Raw genomic sequence first — 17,409 nt, 5'->3', positions numbered from 1 at the left:
TGGCTGTAAGTGGGACAATTATCAAGTAGCATTCTTTAAGCAAGTGTTCTTCTATACTTCCTTGACTGAGACAGAGTTCCCTGGTCACAGGTAATTCTGCATGGACTAGCAAACACTCCTGCTTTCAGTTTCCTGCCTTAAATGCCTGCTCTGACTTCCCTCAATCTTGGATTATGAGCTAGAAGTGATAAAAGGAAATAAACCCATCCTCTCTGAGTCATTTCTGGTCAAAGTGTTTTATCACATTAAATAAAAAGAAACTAGACAAGTACCCATCCATTTTCAATTTCTGTGTGACTAACTGTGTGGCTTTCCAGATGCTGTTAGCTTACCTCCTTGCCCAGTAATCTACCTGGGTTTGACAATGTTCAGGTGCTTTCTTTCTGAAGATTTTCTTGTTATTCCAGGTTGTTAAAAAGTTGACTTTAAGTGTTCTACCTTTTTGGAGAATGCTGCAGCTGTTTGAACCAGTTATGAAGGATCTGCAAAGCAGCCTCAAGGGATATATTGGGGGATTTTCATCAGCCAAGCAATTTATAGTTCTGTTTGGTTCCGACTACATGTCACGTATTCCCAAAAAAGTTACAACAGCGTCAGCCTCAGCTTTATTATTAGTGCACACCTGAAAACACTGAAACAAAGGGCTGTTGAAAGTCATTCGGTGCAATTTTAAAGGGACAGGACACGAGCCAGCTGCTGAAGAGGACTTAGCATAAACACATCACTGGCTTTGGGAACGCTGAAGTGACTAGTGGAGATAGTCAGCTGTTATTGTCAGTTACTTTTTAGAGGCTTTCCTGAAGGCTTCATGGAGGAGGGCACACTTGATCTGAACCCTTAAAGGATGGATAGAAAACAAATAAAGGAATATAGTCCTGGGGAAGTTCGTCTTAGGTGGGAGGTTCAGGGCCAATAAAAACAAGTTGTGTTCCTAGGCTGTCTAAACAGTTTGGAGTTGTCATTGCTGGATCTGTGAAAAAGGGGAATGGGGCACATGGAGAGGTGAGACCAAATGAGGAAACAAAGTTAAGCTAGATCTAGGGCTTCTTAGAGGGATTTAAAGGGTTTTTGACCTTTGCTGTGGGCAGTGGTGAGTGACTGAAGGGCTTAGTCAGTGCAGTGTTCAAGGATAAATGGTGTGGAAGATGGACTGTGAATTTAGTTGACCTTTTGTGCTGTGTAGAAGAGAGGGCATAGAGAAGCCAAACCAGAAGTAATAGGTCAAACGAAGATGAGAAGACTGCTAGAGTAATTGAAACTAGAGATGAAGATGTTTTGAGCAGTTAAGTAAAGGAGGTATGGATGAGAGAGGAAACAGCTTCTGTACTTTCCTTTTCCATGGAAAGGAGTATAATATGCCTGCTTCTAAAATGGGCACAAAATATATATTAAATCTCTTCTTGGCAAGGCTGAAGATCCACCATAGAGGAGGAAGCAAAATGACTTCAGCAGATGAAAGTTAAGAAGGATCAGAAGGAAACATTATCTTCATAGATGTGACAGGATTACTGAATTTATTAACTCAGAGCAGCTGTGTTTACCCCCAGACGACTACAGAACATAAAGCTCATTAGTATCCTAGCATAGAGATAGGAGGGGGTCCTGAGCCCCTACCCCTAACTGAGGAGCTGTAGACAGCTGAAGGCTTTTGGGGAGGGAGTGTCAGTTTCCTTTAAGGGTGTTGCCCACAGCGAATCAACCACACTACAGTGGATGACTGCACATTCACAATTTGAGTAAATGGAGGAAAGAAAAAGAACTGAAGTTGAGAATGGAAGTGATCTGGGAAGGGTTAGGAAGAGAAGTACAATTAAAATACTTGGATTGTGCATGCGTGTAATAAGTAGCTAATTAAAACAAAGAAAATATCACTTATATGAAGTTGTTCCAAGTGATGTTTGTGACCATGTAACCTTAGTCTTGGTTTACTTCTTTGTATGTTCAATATATAAAATAAGGAAACATGTGCCTACTACTATGCATAGAAGCCCCTAGAATTTTTATAGGACCTGGCCTTTTATCATGCACTACATATGTTAGTAATCATTACTATGTTAATGCCAAATCTACCTATACTCTATAAAATCAATGAGTCACTGTAACAACTCAGATATGTCTTTGATAACCATGGCTATTTAACTGTCTCTACCTAAACTTTACCACCCCCCAACATGGAGATGATAATAGTATTTCCATCTTAAAGAAGTAGGGATTAACTCAAAACATGTATGAGATTTATACAACTAATTTAAGAGCAAGTACCTACTGTAGGAAAAGGACTCTGTCCACCCCCATCATTATCATCAACATCACCATCATACCACCACCATCCTCATCAGGACACAACCACCAACCACAGTCATAACCATTGTCATCATTTAGACAATTCCTATGTTTTAATTTTTTAAGTTGTGTGTGTGTGTGTGTGTGTGTGTGTGTGTGAAAGAGAGAGAGAAACAGAGAGACAGAGAGACAGAGAAAGAGACAGATAGAGACAGAGAGACAGAGACACACACACAGAGAGAGAGAGAGAGAGAGAGAGAGAGAGAGAGAGAGAGAGAGAGAAAGAGAGAGAGAGCATGAGAGCATGTGCATGTACTCATTTGGGTGAATATCCAAGCTGCAAGAAACCACTGGATCCACTGGATCTGGAGTTACAGGAGGTGGCAGTTATGAGCCACCTACTATGGATGGTAGCACATGAACTCAGGTCCTCTGCAAGAATACAAAGTGCTTTTACTAGCTGAACCATTTCTCTAGCCCCTCATTTATTCTTTGTTCATACCTTTTAGGTGGGAGTAAATTGATGAATGACTGTTATTAAACATCGATTTTAAAAGGAGAATTCCTTATAGTGTTGGATTTTCTTGCACATGTTAAAGATTTGTGGTAATATAAAGCTATTTTGATCAATAAATTTTCCTTAATACTATAGAAGAAACGCCTTTAACAGATTTCCCAATCTTGTAATTTTCTATTCTATTCTATATATATGGAGCCCCTTTGACTTATAAAAGAGTGAGGTGAGAGTGAAAGTGCTAATGTTTTCTTTATTGTGGCTAAAACGTTATTGAGAAATAGCACTTGACCCTGCTTTTCACATAATCTGTTTAGTAGGAATGGCACTACTGTCCTCCAGCAGAGTTGCTTAGTGCCAGAAACTAAGGGACAAAGCTGGAACTTAGCACTGAAGCTGAGTCTTCAAATTTCAATAGAAAGTGTTTGATTTATTTTTACTCGTTTCCGCTGCTCAGGCAATATTTAGCTCCCACTGGGTTTCCCTGGTCTGGACTAAGTTCTATGAAGATGGAAATGCTATTGAATCAAAGAGCTTGCCATTGAGACTGGGAGACCCAGTAGTGGACAGTGAAAGAGAGTCAGATTCTATGTGGAAGTGTAGGAACTGAGCTGATTTAGGGCACAGATTCTGAACCATGGAGAGACCGGGACCTATCCCAGCTAAAAAGACATTTCTCCATTTAGAAAAAGACACATACCAATTGATGACCTCAGTTTTATTTAACCACCCTCCCCCAAAAAAGAAGTAGGTTCTATCTCCTAGCAGATTTATAACTCCCAACTTGTATACTTGTTGACTAAATGAGAGTTGAGTACATTTTTTCAAACTTCTAAATCAATTGAGATCTGGGGTAGGCAGAAGCCTGTTGGTTGAATGATTGAATGATTAGTATGAATGGCATATAAGAGGCCCTCAGTTCATCCTTATTTCTCAAATAGAAGTGAGCTCAAGGGTTCAAGAAGCTTTCTGTTAGTGTTTTTGTTATGTTATTTTTGCATTTCTAAGGGATGCATAGCTGTAACCTACAAGGCATGATCTCACAACTGTTTTTTTTTCTGTGTAACAAAGATTCGAACATATTTTTTAAATTCTTTGTGCAATAGGTTTTCTTGAATTATGACTATTATGTAACTATTTCCACTGGATTGAAAATTTTCCTTCCAGAGGAAGGAGGATCACAATTCTCTAAAAGTGTGGAAGTTATCATCTAGGTAATTAAAGGAAATTTACAAAGCCCAAGAAGCTCCTGAAACTTAAAGATTCATAGCCCTTCTCCTCAGTTATAAAAAACAGTTAAAATTACTAGGTGGAAGAGGCTTTCCCATAGGTCAAGTAGCCAGAGAGTCATACAAGGGAGCTCCAGGATGTATCTATCTCTCAATAGTTATTAATGGTGGAGTGTTTTGTTTGTTTGTTTGTTTGTTTCTGTCTATGATGAGTTGCCTTTAAGTCGTCTATGCTTGCATAACCCCAATACATGGAACACTTCACTATCTACACTTAGTGGGAATCATTTCTTGTGTTTGGCATCAATGTTCTTCCAATGTGGAGTAAATAGATTTTTGTTCACGTCTCTCCAGAATAAGTCATCCTACCAGAGAATATACTAAGAAACTAAACATTCTAGTTTTTGGAAAATGCGGTGAAGGATATCATTGACTCTATTCACAGAAATCCATCACTCAGACATGTTTTAATCTAAGGGACAAACAGTCTTGCATATCACCAATGGCAAAAAAGTGTCTGATGTATTTCCTCTTGACTTCATACGTGAGCAAACTTTGGCCAGGCTGGGGATAAGGACAAATCATCTGTGTGAATCCAAACTCTCAACAGACTTTCTGATTCTCTAATTTTTATTTTCTTCTTTTTTCTTCCATTTTATGCATATCAGAATCTAATCCATATCTATTTAAATATGAATCAAGCCAAACAGTGCTATGTGGTAAACAGAGGGATTAGGAGTTAAAACAAACCAGTCTGTGCTCAGGAATTAGTTTTCTATTCTGTGATAAAAATAACCTCTCATGTGGGTATAACATGTTTCCGCTTATAAAATACTCATCAAATGAATTTTCATTACTACCTTATGAAGTTCATGGAGAAATTTTTATTTAATTCTTTTTAATTTTCTTTATTCTTCAGTAGGAACATCTGAGGTTCAGACAAAGGTTCAAAGAAGCTAAGTTATGTTATATATACTGGTCTCAGGACTGGGTGTAACAAGATAGTTATAATCTTAAATTAAGCAAGATATTTGCAGTGCTCTGTCGATGTATTATTCCTTAGAAAGTTGTGCCAAGGCCACAGCAATGTTGATATCATGTGTAATAGTGATGGTTTATACTGATTGTCAGTATGACATGGTATAAAATCACCGAGATGCCAAGTCTCTGTGCATGACTGTAAGGGATTTTCTAGATTAAGTTAGCTTCTTATAATGCCTGTGAGCCATTGTCTTTACTAGGATAATTGAAGTGGGAAGATCCATCCTAACTGCAGGTGTCCACATTCCATGAGCTTGAGTCTTGGGCTTTATGAAAAGGGAGAAAGATAACTGATACCAGCATTCTTTGCTCTCTGCATCCTAACTGAAGTTTTCATCTACATTGCAGGAATTGTTCTAAGTAATGTACTCACATTTTAAAGAGATTAGTGTAAAAATGCCCTACTATGGAAATCTGCTTGTTGAGCTACTAGAAAAGGCAGGTAGAACACAGATGTTTTCTGTTTAAAGGATTACTTGAAAATTCTGTCAGTTTAGCACCTAAGAATGATGGTATGTCCATTTTTTAATTTAATTTTTTTTGGATATTTTATGAATTTACATTTCAAATACTATCCCCTTCCTCCCTTCTCCCGTGTCCCCTCCCCCTGCCTCTATGGGGATGCTCCTACTTCCACCCACTTGCTCCAACCTTAATGTGGTGGCATTGTCCTACATTGGGAAAACGAGCCTTCACAGGACCAAGGACTTTTCCTCCTATTGATGCTGGACAATGCCATCATCTCTTAAATATGTGGCTGGAGTCATGGGTCCCTCCATGTGAACTCTCACTGGTTGGTGGCTTAGTCCTTGGGAACTCTGGTAGGGTCTGGTTGTTTGATATTGTTGTTCTTCCTATGGCGTAGCAATCCCATTCAGCTCCTTTAGTTTTTTCTCTAAGTCCTCCAATGGAGTCCCCTTGTTCAGTCCAATGGTTAGCTGCAACGATCCTTATCTGTATCAGTAGGTCTCTGGGAGAGCCTCTCTGGAGACATCCATATCTGGTTCTTGTCAGCAAGCACTTCTTGGCTCAGCAATAGTGACTGGGTTTGGTGGCTACATATAGGATGGATCTCCATGTGGGGCAGTCTCTGGATGACCTTTTCTTCAGTCCCTGCTCCACTCTTTGTCCCTGTATTTCCTCCCATGAGTATTTTTTTCTTCCTTCTAAGAAGGAATGAGGCATCTACATTTTGGTCTTCCTTCTTGGGCTTCATATGCCCTGTGAATTTTTTCTTAGGTATGCCAAGATTTTGGGCTAATATCTGTTTATCAGTGAGTACATACCATGTGTGATTTTTATGACTGTATTACCTCACTCAGGATGATATTTTCTATCCATTTGCCTAAGAATTTCATGTAGTCATTGTTTTCAATAGCTAAGTCCAATGTATCCATTCCTCTGTTGAGGAATATCTGAGTTGTTTCCAGGTTCTGGGTATTATAAATAAGGCTGCTATGAACATAGTGGATCATGTGTCCTTGTTATATGTTGGAGCTTCTTTTGGGTATATCCCCATGAGTGGTATATCTGGGTCCTCAGGTAGTACTATGTCCAATTTTCTGTGGAACATCCAGACTTCTTTCCACAATGCTTGTACCAGCTTGCAATCCCACTAACAATGAAGGAGTGTTCCTCTTTCTCTAAGTCCTTGCCAACAGGCAGTCATTGGAGTTTTTTATCTTAGCCATTCTGACTGGTATGAAGTAGCATCTCAGGGTTATTCTGATTTGCATTTCCCTGTTGACTAAGGATGTTAGATGCATTTCAGCCATTTGGTATTATTCAGCTGAGAATTCTTTGTTTAGGTCTGTACCTCATTTTTTTAGTAGGAGTATTTGATTCTCTGGTGTCTAACTTCTTGAATTCTTTGAATATGTTGGATATTAGTCCTCTACCAGATGTAGGATGCCTAAAGACCATTTCCCATTCTGTTAGTAGCTATTTTGTCCTATTGAGAGTGTCCTTTGCCTTACAGAAGCTTTAGAATTTTATGAGGTCCCATATGTTAATTCTTGATATTTGAGCATAAGCCATTGGTGTTCTGTTTAGGACATTTTCCCCTGTGCCCATGTGTTTGAGTCTCTTTCCCACTTTCCCTTTTATTAGTTTTAGTGTATCTAGTTTTGTGTGGAGGACCTTGATCCACTTGAACTTGATCTTTGTACAAGATGATAAGAATGGATCGATTTGCATTCTTATACATGCTGACCTCCAGGTGAACCAGCACCATTTGTTGAAAATGCCGTCTTTTTTCCATTGGCTGATTTTAGCTCCTTTGTCAAAGATCAAGTGACCATAGGTGTGTGGGTTCATTTCTGGGCCTTCAGTTCTATTCCTCTGATCTACCTGCCTGTCTCTGTACCAGTACCAAGCAGTTTTTATCATGACTGCTCTGTAATACAGCTTGAGGTCAGGGATGGTGATTCCACCAGTTCTTTTATTGTTGAGAATAGTTTTCACTATCCTGGGTCTTTTACTTTTCCAAATGATTTTACAAATTGCTTTTTCTAATTTTAAGAAGAATTGAGTGGGAATTTTGATGGAGATTGCATTGAATCTGTAGATTGCTTTAGGCAAGATTGCCATTTTTACAATATTCATCCTGACAATCCATGAGCATGAGAGATCTTTCTATCTTCTTTGATTTCTTCAAATACTTGACGTTCTTGTCATACAGATCTTTTACTTGTTTGGTTAGAGTCACACCAAGGCATTTTATATTATTTGTGCTATTGTGAAGGGTGTCATTTCCCTAATTTCGTTCTTAGCATGTTTATCCTTGGAGTAGAGGAAGTCTACTGATTTGTTTGAGTTGATTTTATACCCAGCTGCTTTGCTGAAGTTGTTTATTAGCTATAAGAGTTCTCTGGTGGAATTTTGGGAGTCACTTATGTATACTATCATATCATCTGTAAATAGTGATTTATTACTTCCTCCTTTCCAATTTGTATTCCTTTGACCTATTTTTGTTGTCTTATTGCTCTGGCAAGGACTTCAAGTACTATATAGAATAGGTAGGAAGACAATGGGCAGCCTTGTCTAATCCCTGATTTTAGTGTGATTGCTTCAAGTTTCTCTCCATTTAGTTAGATGTTGGCTACTGATGTTGGGCATTGGATTCCTAATCTTTCCAAGACTTTTAAAATGAGGGGGTGTTGAATCTTGTCAATTTTTTCAGCATCTAATGAAATAATCATGTGGTTTGTATCCTTGAGTTTGTTTATATAGGGGATTAAGTTGATGGATTTCAATACTGCATCCCTGGGATGAAGCCTACTTGATCATGTTGAATGATCTTTTGGATGTGTTCTTAGATTCAGTTTGGGATAATTTGATTGAGTATTTTCTCATAGGTATTCATGAGGGAAATTGGTCTGACATTCACTTTCTTTGTAGGGTCTTTGTGTTGTTTAGATATAAGCATAATTGTGGCTTCAAAGAACAAATTGGGTAATAGTCCTTCTGTTTCTATATTGTGGACGAGATTAAAGAGTAGTGGTATTAGGTTTTCTTTGAAGGTCTGATAGAATTCTGCACTAAACCCTTCTGGTCCTGGGATTTTATTGGTTGGCAGACTTTTAATGATTGCTTCTACTTCCTTAGCTGTTGTGGGATGGCTTAGATTGTTTATCTAATCCTTATTTAACTTTGGTACCTGGTATTTGTCTAGAAAATTGTCCAGTTCCTCTAGATTTTCCAGTTTTTTGATTATAGGCTTTTGTAGTAGGATCTGATGTATATTTTTTAATTTCCTTAGATTTTGTTGTTATATCTCCCTTTTCATTTCTGAATTTCTTAATTTGGATACTTTCTTAGTGCCCTCTGCTTAGTCTAAGGGCTTATCTATCTTGCTGCTTTTCTCAAAGAACCAGCTCCTGGTTTTGTTGATTCTTTGTGTAGTTCTTTTTGTTTCTACTTGGTTGATTTCAGCACTGGGTTTGATTATTTCCTGGTGTCTACTCCTCTTGGGTGAATTTGCTTTATTTGTTCTAGAATTTTTATGTGTGCTGTCAAGTTGTTATTGTATGCTCTCTCCAATTCCTATTGGGAGGAATCAGAGATATGAGTTTTCCTCTTAGCAATGCTTTCATTGTATCCTATAAGTTTGGGTATGTTGTGCCTTCATTTTCATTAAAATCTAAAATGTCATTAATTTATTTCTTTATTTCTTCCTTGACCAAGTTGTCATTGATTAGAGGGTTGTTCAGCTTCTACGTGTATGTGATCTTTCTGATGTTATTATTATTAGTAAAGACCAGCCTTAGTCCATTGTGATCTGATAGAATGCATGGAATTATTTCAAATTCCTTGTACCTATTGAAGACTGTTTTATGGTCAGTTTTTGAGAAGGTACCATGTGGTGCTAAGATGAAGGTATATTTGTTTTAGAATGAAATGTTATATAGCTGTCTATTAAATCAATTTGGTTCATAACTTCTGTTAGTTTCACTGTGTTTCTGTTTAGTTTCTGTTTCCATGATCTGTCCATTGATGAGAGTGTTATGTTGAAGTCTCCTATTGTTATTGTGTGTAGTGCAATGTATGCTTTGAGATTTAGTAATTTTTGTTTTGTTTTTTTTTGTTTTGTTTTGTTTTGTCTTTTTTAATGAATATGGGTGCCCTTGCATTTGGAGTATTTATGTTCAGAATTAAGAGTTCATCTTGGTCAATTTTTCCTTTGTTGAGTATGAAATGTTTCTTTTTATTTTATTTTTTGATAACTTTTGATTGAAATTCAATTTTATTTGATATTAGAATAGCTACTGCAGCTTGTTTTTTGGGACCATTTGCTTTGAAAAAATTTTCCTATCCTTTTACTCTTAGTGTCTGTCTTTGTCAGTGAGGTATGTTTCTTGTATCCAGAAAAATGCTGAGTCCTGTTTATGTATCCAGTCTGTTAGTCTATGTCTTATTATTGGGAGAATTGAGTCCATTGATGTTAAGAGATGTTAAGGAATAGTGATTGTTTCCTGTTATTTTTGTTGTTAGAGGTGGAATTATATTTGTGTGGCTATCTTCTTTTGGGTTTCCTGCAAGGAGATTATTTCTTGCTTTTTCTAGGGTGTAGTTTCCCTCCTTGTGTTGGAGTTTTCCATCTACTATCTTTTGTAGGACTGGATTTGTGGTAAGATACTGTGCAAATTTGTTTTTGTCATGGAATATCTTGGTTTCTCCATCTATGTTAATTGAGAGTTTTGCTGGATATAGTACCCTGGGTTGGCATTTGTGTTCTCTTAGGGTCTGTATGACATCTGCCCAGGATCTTCTGGCTTTCATAGTCTCTGGTGAAAAGTCTGGTGTAATTTTGATAGATTTGCCTTTACATGTTACTTGACCTTTTCCCCTTACTGCTTTTGGTATTCTTTTGTTTTGTTTTGTTTTTGTTTTTTGTTTTTTTGTTTTGTTTTGTGCATTTGTTCTTTTGTCTATTATGTGACAGAAGGGATTTCTTTTCTGGTCCAATCTGTTTGAAATTCTGTAAGATTCTTCTACATTCATGGGCATCTCTTTCTTTAGGTAAGGGAAGTTTTCTTCTATAATTTTGTTGAATTTTATTTACTGGCCCTTTAAGTTAGGAATCTTCATTCTCTTCTATACCTTTTATGCTTAGGTTTGGTCTTCTCATTGTGTCCTGTATTTCCTGGATGCTTTGTGTTAGGAGCTTTTTGCTTTTTGCATTTTCTTTGACTATTGTGTTAATGTTTTCTATGGTATCTTCTGCCCCTGGAATTCTCTCTTCAATCGCCTGGTGGTGATGCTTGCATCTATGACTCCTGATCTCTTTCTTAGATGTTCTCCATCCAGGGCTGTCTCCCTTTAGGACTTATTTATAGTTTCTCTTTCCATTTTTTCAATTTTGGATGGTTTTGTTCAATTCCAGGAGCATTCTCTCTCCTAAGCCCAGAGCCCACAGGTTTGGAACCACAATTTCTCCCCATTGACTGTCCAAGGAGAGACACACTGGGAGCACATGGTCTGGGAGCCCCAGAACTACCTGGGACAGGCCACTTCTTGTTTCCATCTGTGCACAGAGATGGGGATATTCCATAGCTCTCAGACCTGCCCTGAAAGAGCTGGTTTGTCAGGAAAATTCTCACTCCAAAAATCACAGGCTCACAGGCTCATAGGCTCACAGACCCACAGGAGGGACAAGCTCCAGTCAGAGACTGCAAGACCAACTAACATCAAAGATAATCCCTGTTTCGTTGTTTTTCCTGCCATTCTTTAAGAGAGCCTCTTTAAGGGCTTCCACTTGTTTACCTGTGTTCTCCTGTATTTCTTTAAGGGAGTAATTTATGTCCTTCTTAAAGTCCTCTATCATCATCATATATATGATTTTAAATCCAAATGTTGCTCTTCCCATGTGTTGGGATATCCAGTATTTGCTGTGGTTGGAGAACTGGGTTCTGATGTTTCCAAGTAGCCTTGGTTTCTGTTGCGTAGGTTCTTGTGCTTGCCTCTTGCCATCTGATTATCTTCGATGTTAGTTGGTCTTGCGGTCTCTGACTGGAGCCTGTGAGCCTGTGAGCCTGTGATCTTTGGAGTGAGAATTTTCCTGACAGACCCGCTCTTTCAGGGCAGGTCTGAGAGCTGTGGAATATCCCCATCTCTGTGCACAGATGGAGACAGGAAGTGGCCTGTCCCAGGTAGTTCTGTGGCTCCCAGGCCATGTGCTCCCAGCATGTCTCTCCTTAGACAGTCAATGGGGAGAAATTGTGGTTTCACCTGTGGGCTCTGGGCTTAGGAGGGAGAATGCTCCTGGAAGACCTGCTCTCTGCTGGCAGGTTATTTGTTTAAGGACTGTAGGACAGCCCCAGCTCTGGGAACAGATGGAGACTGGAAGTGTGTTTACTCAGGCAGCCTTGCAGCTCCAATCCCAGTGCACTCCTTTCTGGTTTCGGTTTGGACAGTCAGTAGAGAGAGTGTTGATTCTACCTGTGGGCTTAAGAGGAAGAGTGCTACTTGCAGACCAGTTGTCTGCAGGCGTGTTTTGTCTCCAAGTCCCAGCTGTGGAACAGCCCAGCTCTAGGCACAAAAGGAGACCAGAAGAGTCCTGTCCTAGACTACTCTGATATGCCCATCTTGAGACACTAGCTTCACTATAGTACCTCCAAGGACATTTGTACTCTTCTTCTGGGGGACATGGCATCATGCCTAGTCAGTTCATTGATAGGTGTCATAAAATATGGTGGGCACATATTAGACTGCCCCTGTCTCCATCATACATGGGTAATAGTACCATAGACCTAGGCTAAAACCTAGGCTTTTTAAAAGAGATTAAATTTTCTCTATATTCTTGCAGCATTATCGGCCTAGGGTAATAGATACACAGCCCTGAGAACACAGTATACCCTTGAGAAATTTTCGATGTTCCAGTAAGAGTCTCTGATTTCTAATTTCAGTCTATATGCTCTTTATCAAGCTGGTTGCCTCATGTTTGTGCGTTTTCTTTCCTTTATAACCTTGTTATTCGTCTCTATGAAGCCGTATGCATGTCTTATGATTCTAGTATCTTGAAGACCTTAATATATCTTGTGGCACTCAATAGAGACTTAAAAAACTACTTAGAATATGAGTTAATTATTGTGCTCTTATCTTTATTTAATGAAGACCTTGGTGTATTTAATTTTTTCAAGTTTGTATTTTTATATTTAGTCATTTATTACTTTTTGTCATAACCCACACTCATTGCAAAAACACAAACTGGAAACATGTTGTTGCCCATAACTTGTGGGGATGTCCTTCTACTTACCTGAGTAAGTTTCACCCTTTTAAATTACCTTCTTGTTTCATATTACATTGTCTTTCATTTGAAGTGCTATTCTTTGCCTGGAGTTATTACTGGTTACCTCTCCTAAGTTGTTTAATGTAATGAAGATTCATTCATTCTTCAAGACACAAGGCAACAGGCACAGTACTTTGCTCTCACTATGTCAGAAACCAGTGGTTTTCTAGAGTCTCCTGGGATGATGTATATAGGTCTTTTTTTCTTCTCAATGTCTCTGAAAAGCTGTTCATCGCCTCTGCAATTTACTGAGGATCATTGGTTCTACTGGTTTCTGCTTCATTGAAAATAAGTTGAATCTTAGGCAGAAAACAAACAAATAAACAAACAAACAAATCAACCAACCAACCAAATCCTTCGAGAGGTATACCTTTATGGTTTAGTTATTTGAATATTCACATATTACTCATGAAAGTTACAAAATGAAACAGTAGGATCTTTAATCCTCCTATAGATTAAATACATATATTTAAAGCAAAGGGCCAACATGTTGTCTTTCTTAGAATTATTGCATTTTAGTCTCTGACCCAATCATGGAGGGAAAGACTTCTATGTGCATAGAAAGTAGTTGCCAACTAGTGATCAACTGTGTAGAGCCAACATTTTCATTTTGTGTGTAAACAAGGATGAAAACTAAGAAATACCGGCAATGTCCATTCCTTTCCACTTAAGCCTGCTGAACTGCATTTTAATTGTTCAAATTGTGTTTGTGTAGTTGGGCCAATCAAAAGGAAGAATAAAAATCCACAATCACCTTTTTAAAAATAGTCAGACACTAGAGAATTTTATTGCATGCTAAGTTTCCCATTGTTTAATAATATTAGTTTGAGGTGTTTGTGAAAAGTGAAGATTGTGAAGCTACCTTGAGGTACTGTGAGCTCAAAATTTGACTTGTTCATGCTGTCATATGGTCAGGGTTGAATTCCAAACATACCTGCTATATATTATACAATGTCTACTGCTATGTACGTCTTCAAACATGCTGTTATCACTACTTTGTTAATATACTCATGGTAGTGGTATTGTATATTTACTCTCTCAAACTTTCTCATACACATATACACAGACATACACACACACATACACACACACATACACACACACAAGTCAAAATTAAGATAAAACAATAATTGTTACGTGTTGTTTACAGTTTATACAGTTTGTAACAAAGTGGTCCTACTAATAAATGAAAAATTAGGGCAAAACCAGTTTTCTGTGTAATGTTAGTGTATTTCAACCTCTGCACATAGTGCATATATATATATATATGTATATATATACATATACACACACACACACATGAACAAGGAATTATGTGACAAAACTCCTTTGTTAAGGTACAATTGAAAGTTTTCATGGAGTCTTTTGCTCTGGTTTTAATCTCATTCATTATATAAAGTAAGAATTTCAAAAATACAAATAAAGGGCTTTGGAAAACTGTGAGTGTAACCTCAGTTTGTAAAAGTGGAAGGAAGGAATATAGGACATAGAACCTTATGTACTGAAGATTTCATAAAAGCCAGTTTAAAAATAAAAGTTCAAAGAATCAGTGGTTAGTTTCATGGTTGGATTCCTGGTTTTTCTACTTTAAAATATATACTTCTGGATTCTCTTGTTTGAATGAGAGAAAACAGAATGGATATTCTCTAGTGACATGCATGGGAACAGAAGAGGGGGCTCATAAATGTCTTTCTCTGAGACACAGAGTAACATTTTAAGACATTTTAGCTCTAGATCTCATTGCTTCCTCACCTGCTGTAAGATACAGTTGGTTTTGTGCTTTCACATTTCATATATGTAGTGAGAAATAATTGTGTAACTATTTGTCTTGATAATTTAATCCCTTATTGCAGAATTTCTTCACATGTGTCAGTGTTCCTTTGCCTTTAACAAAATATTGAACTCAGAAGTCTTCTAAAAAAAACCTTTTTGTGTCAGGTGGTGGTAGTAGTGAATTCCTTTAATCCCAGCACATGCAAGGCAGAGGCAGGGCAGATCTCTGAGGTTGAAGCCAGACTGATATTTAGAGTGAGTTCTAGCATAGTTAGGTCTACACAGAGAAAACCTGTTGGGGAAAACCAAACCAAGCCAACCCAAACCAAAGCAAGCCAAAATACAACAACAATAACTACAGCAAAAACCTTTTAAATGTTTTAATCATATGCTCTAGAATTTTAGCACAACAGATAATGCTACATGTCTTTTTATGTTCTGTAGTCGTTGGACAGACAACATAATACCTACTTCTCTTTTGCCATTGCCTGCAAAACCAACTTTTGCTACGTTAAGAATGTATAATCTGCTTTGCAGCCAGTTTCAACTACAGCAAATATGGTTCTATGATGTTAGTCTAGCATTTCTCTTTCTCGTAACATTTTGTGGTATAGATTACAAAGTGTATGCGTATTAGCCTCACAGGATCCTGTAGTGCTAATATGAAATAACATGTTCCTGCATGTTTCCACATCTGTAAAACTATAGGTACCATCTTAGTTTCTTCCCCAGGAACACAAATGTAGTATAGAGAGGATTACAGTATTGCTTGCCCTCTTCCACGCTTCAGATTTCTTCCTAAGGCATGAGTCTAAAACATATAGACCAAGTTGCTGTGTGTTTTCGTGGTGTGTGTGTGTGTGTGTGTGTGTGTGTGTGTGTGTGTGTGTGAGAGAGAGAGAGAGAGAGTGTGTGTTTCCTACTAGACAACAATTGTTTAGTTGCATTTGATCATGTATATTCCTGTCCGGCAGTGAGAACTGCTTCAAGTATATGAAGACAAACCCCATGGCCTGGAAAGTTGGCTCAGTGATCAAGTCTACTCTTGTTGTTGCTGAGAACCCCAGTTCAGTTCCCAGCATTCCTGGAAACTGCCACACAACTGCACCAATGGCAGCTCTAGAGAATTCGCTGCCCTCCTCTGGCCTTTACAGGCTTCTGCACTCATATGCTCAAAGTCTACTCACAGACGCATAATTAATAATGAGAATAAAATCTTAAGAGAAAATAATATAATACCCTTTGTGTCTAGGATTCCTCTTATGCATATATTTCTTTGATTTCTCTTGATAGACCATTTAGCCTCTGCAGAGCCATGTGTTTCCTTCACCAAGCCCATGGCTATGTTACTTGTGAGGAATATATAGTAGACATCCTTAATAAAAGCATTCTCTAGAATTTGGTAGCATTTGTATCTTACTGGCTGCAAATGAGAGGTAATAGATTGGTTTACTTACAGTGGATTAGTGATGTGGCCCCCATCTCTTAAGACATGGAGAAATGAGAGTCTATAGTATTCACAAGGGAAATTAAAGAGGTCCAGGTACATAGAACTAATGATGCCAGAAGAGTTTTTCTATTGCCTGCATCCTCCTCTATAAACAACGCGTGTATATCCTTTATTAGTGTATATTGTGTATTTGGAATTCTTGTGTATTTCAACCGTCAAAAGTCTTTTATCTCCCTTTCCTTTCAGAATCACATTTCTCCTCTTCACCAACAGCTTACCAGCTGATCTCCATCTCTCTCTATCCTCTTAAGTCATTGATGTGTTGTTTGTGACGTGGTGTGCATTAATCAGTGCTCACTATGATAGCTAAGCTGGCTCTGGAGAGAGGGGCTTTAAGTCTTTTGATTTCTCTTTCTCTTCATTTTTTGTCTAGAAAGAATCATAGTGTACCTTCTTAGAGGAGCTAAAAACCTCCAGGTACATGAAATAGATCTTGGCACGTATATACTTTCCAGGTACATGGCTTTCCTTTTCCCTTTTTCCCTGGAAAATGTTCATTTTCAGTTCCATTCTTGTTAAGCACTCAGAGTTTGCCCTGGAATTAAATTCTACTGACCAGCCATCACCAAAAGAAATCCTGCTTCATAGCTACTACTCTCCTGTGTCTCAGACCTTCCAGTATGAAAGAGAGACCAGGCAATAAATTAATTGTTAACTGGAGAGAACAAAAGAGTTGTTCGGATAGGCTCCACTTTCATTCCAAGAGAAGAATCAGGAAAAGTGTAATAATACTTCTGACTCAGAAGCTAACTTGAGACTCAGATAGAAATACCTGGGCCTTAGATGGTTTTTTGACACTCGAGTGATATTATTACCTCTTTATTCTCAAGAAATTGATTATTTCAATTGCCAACGACTGCCTTTGGGATCTTTTCTCTTGAGCTGCATTAAGATGAGAAGGTATTCATTACTCTCAGCTGCTTAAAAGAAACTTTTGTTATGTATTCTTTAAATGTGAAATGCATTTCCACTATTCACTGCAGGAGCTCAGATTTGTAAAGAGATATAGAAACCCTTGTCCTAATTTACTCCTTGTTCTTTCTGCTTTGTGGAAAACAAAACCTAAAGAGGATAATAGCCAAGGTCTGGTGGCTTCAGCCAAAACAGATTGATGTATTAGACTCCACAGGAATGGACCTAATGTAGCCTGAGTGTCACCATACACTCTAGACTCTTCCTCATAGTTAGGCAAAAACAATCCAGGTTAGAAGATCCAAAATTGATTTTTCTTACATTTATGTTTAGGTATTTCTTTCTCATTAATTTCATT

The 17,409-nt window shown here is 38.0% G+C and overlaps 1 protein-coding gene across 6 annotated transcripts in view; it reads left to right on the top strand.

Moving 5' to 3' along the window:
* The window catches only part of Ctnna2 (catenin alpha 2), a 1,149,154-nt gene that overhangs the window by 980,061 nt on the left and 151,684 nt on the right, over nucleotides 1–17,409 (top strand). The window lies entirely within an intron of this gene.

This window comes from Rattus norvegicus, chromosome 4, assembly GCF_021556685.1.
Source record: "Rattus norvegicus strain SHRSP/BbbUtx chromosome 4, alternate assembly SHRSP_T2T, whole genome shotgun sequence".
In the NCBI taxonomy this organism is placed as follows: domain Eukaryota; kingdom Metazoa; phylum Chordata; class Mammalia; order Rodentia; family Muridae; genus Rattus; species Rattus norvegicus.
The sequence above is the reverse complement of the archived record's forward strand: the minus strand, read 5'-3'. Positions and strand labels throughout refer to the sequence as shown.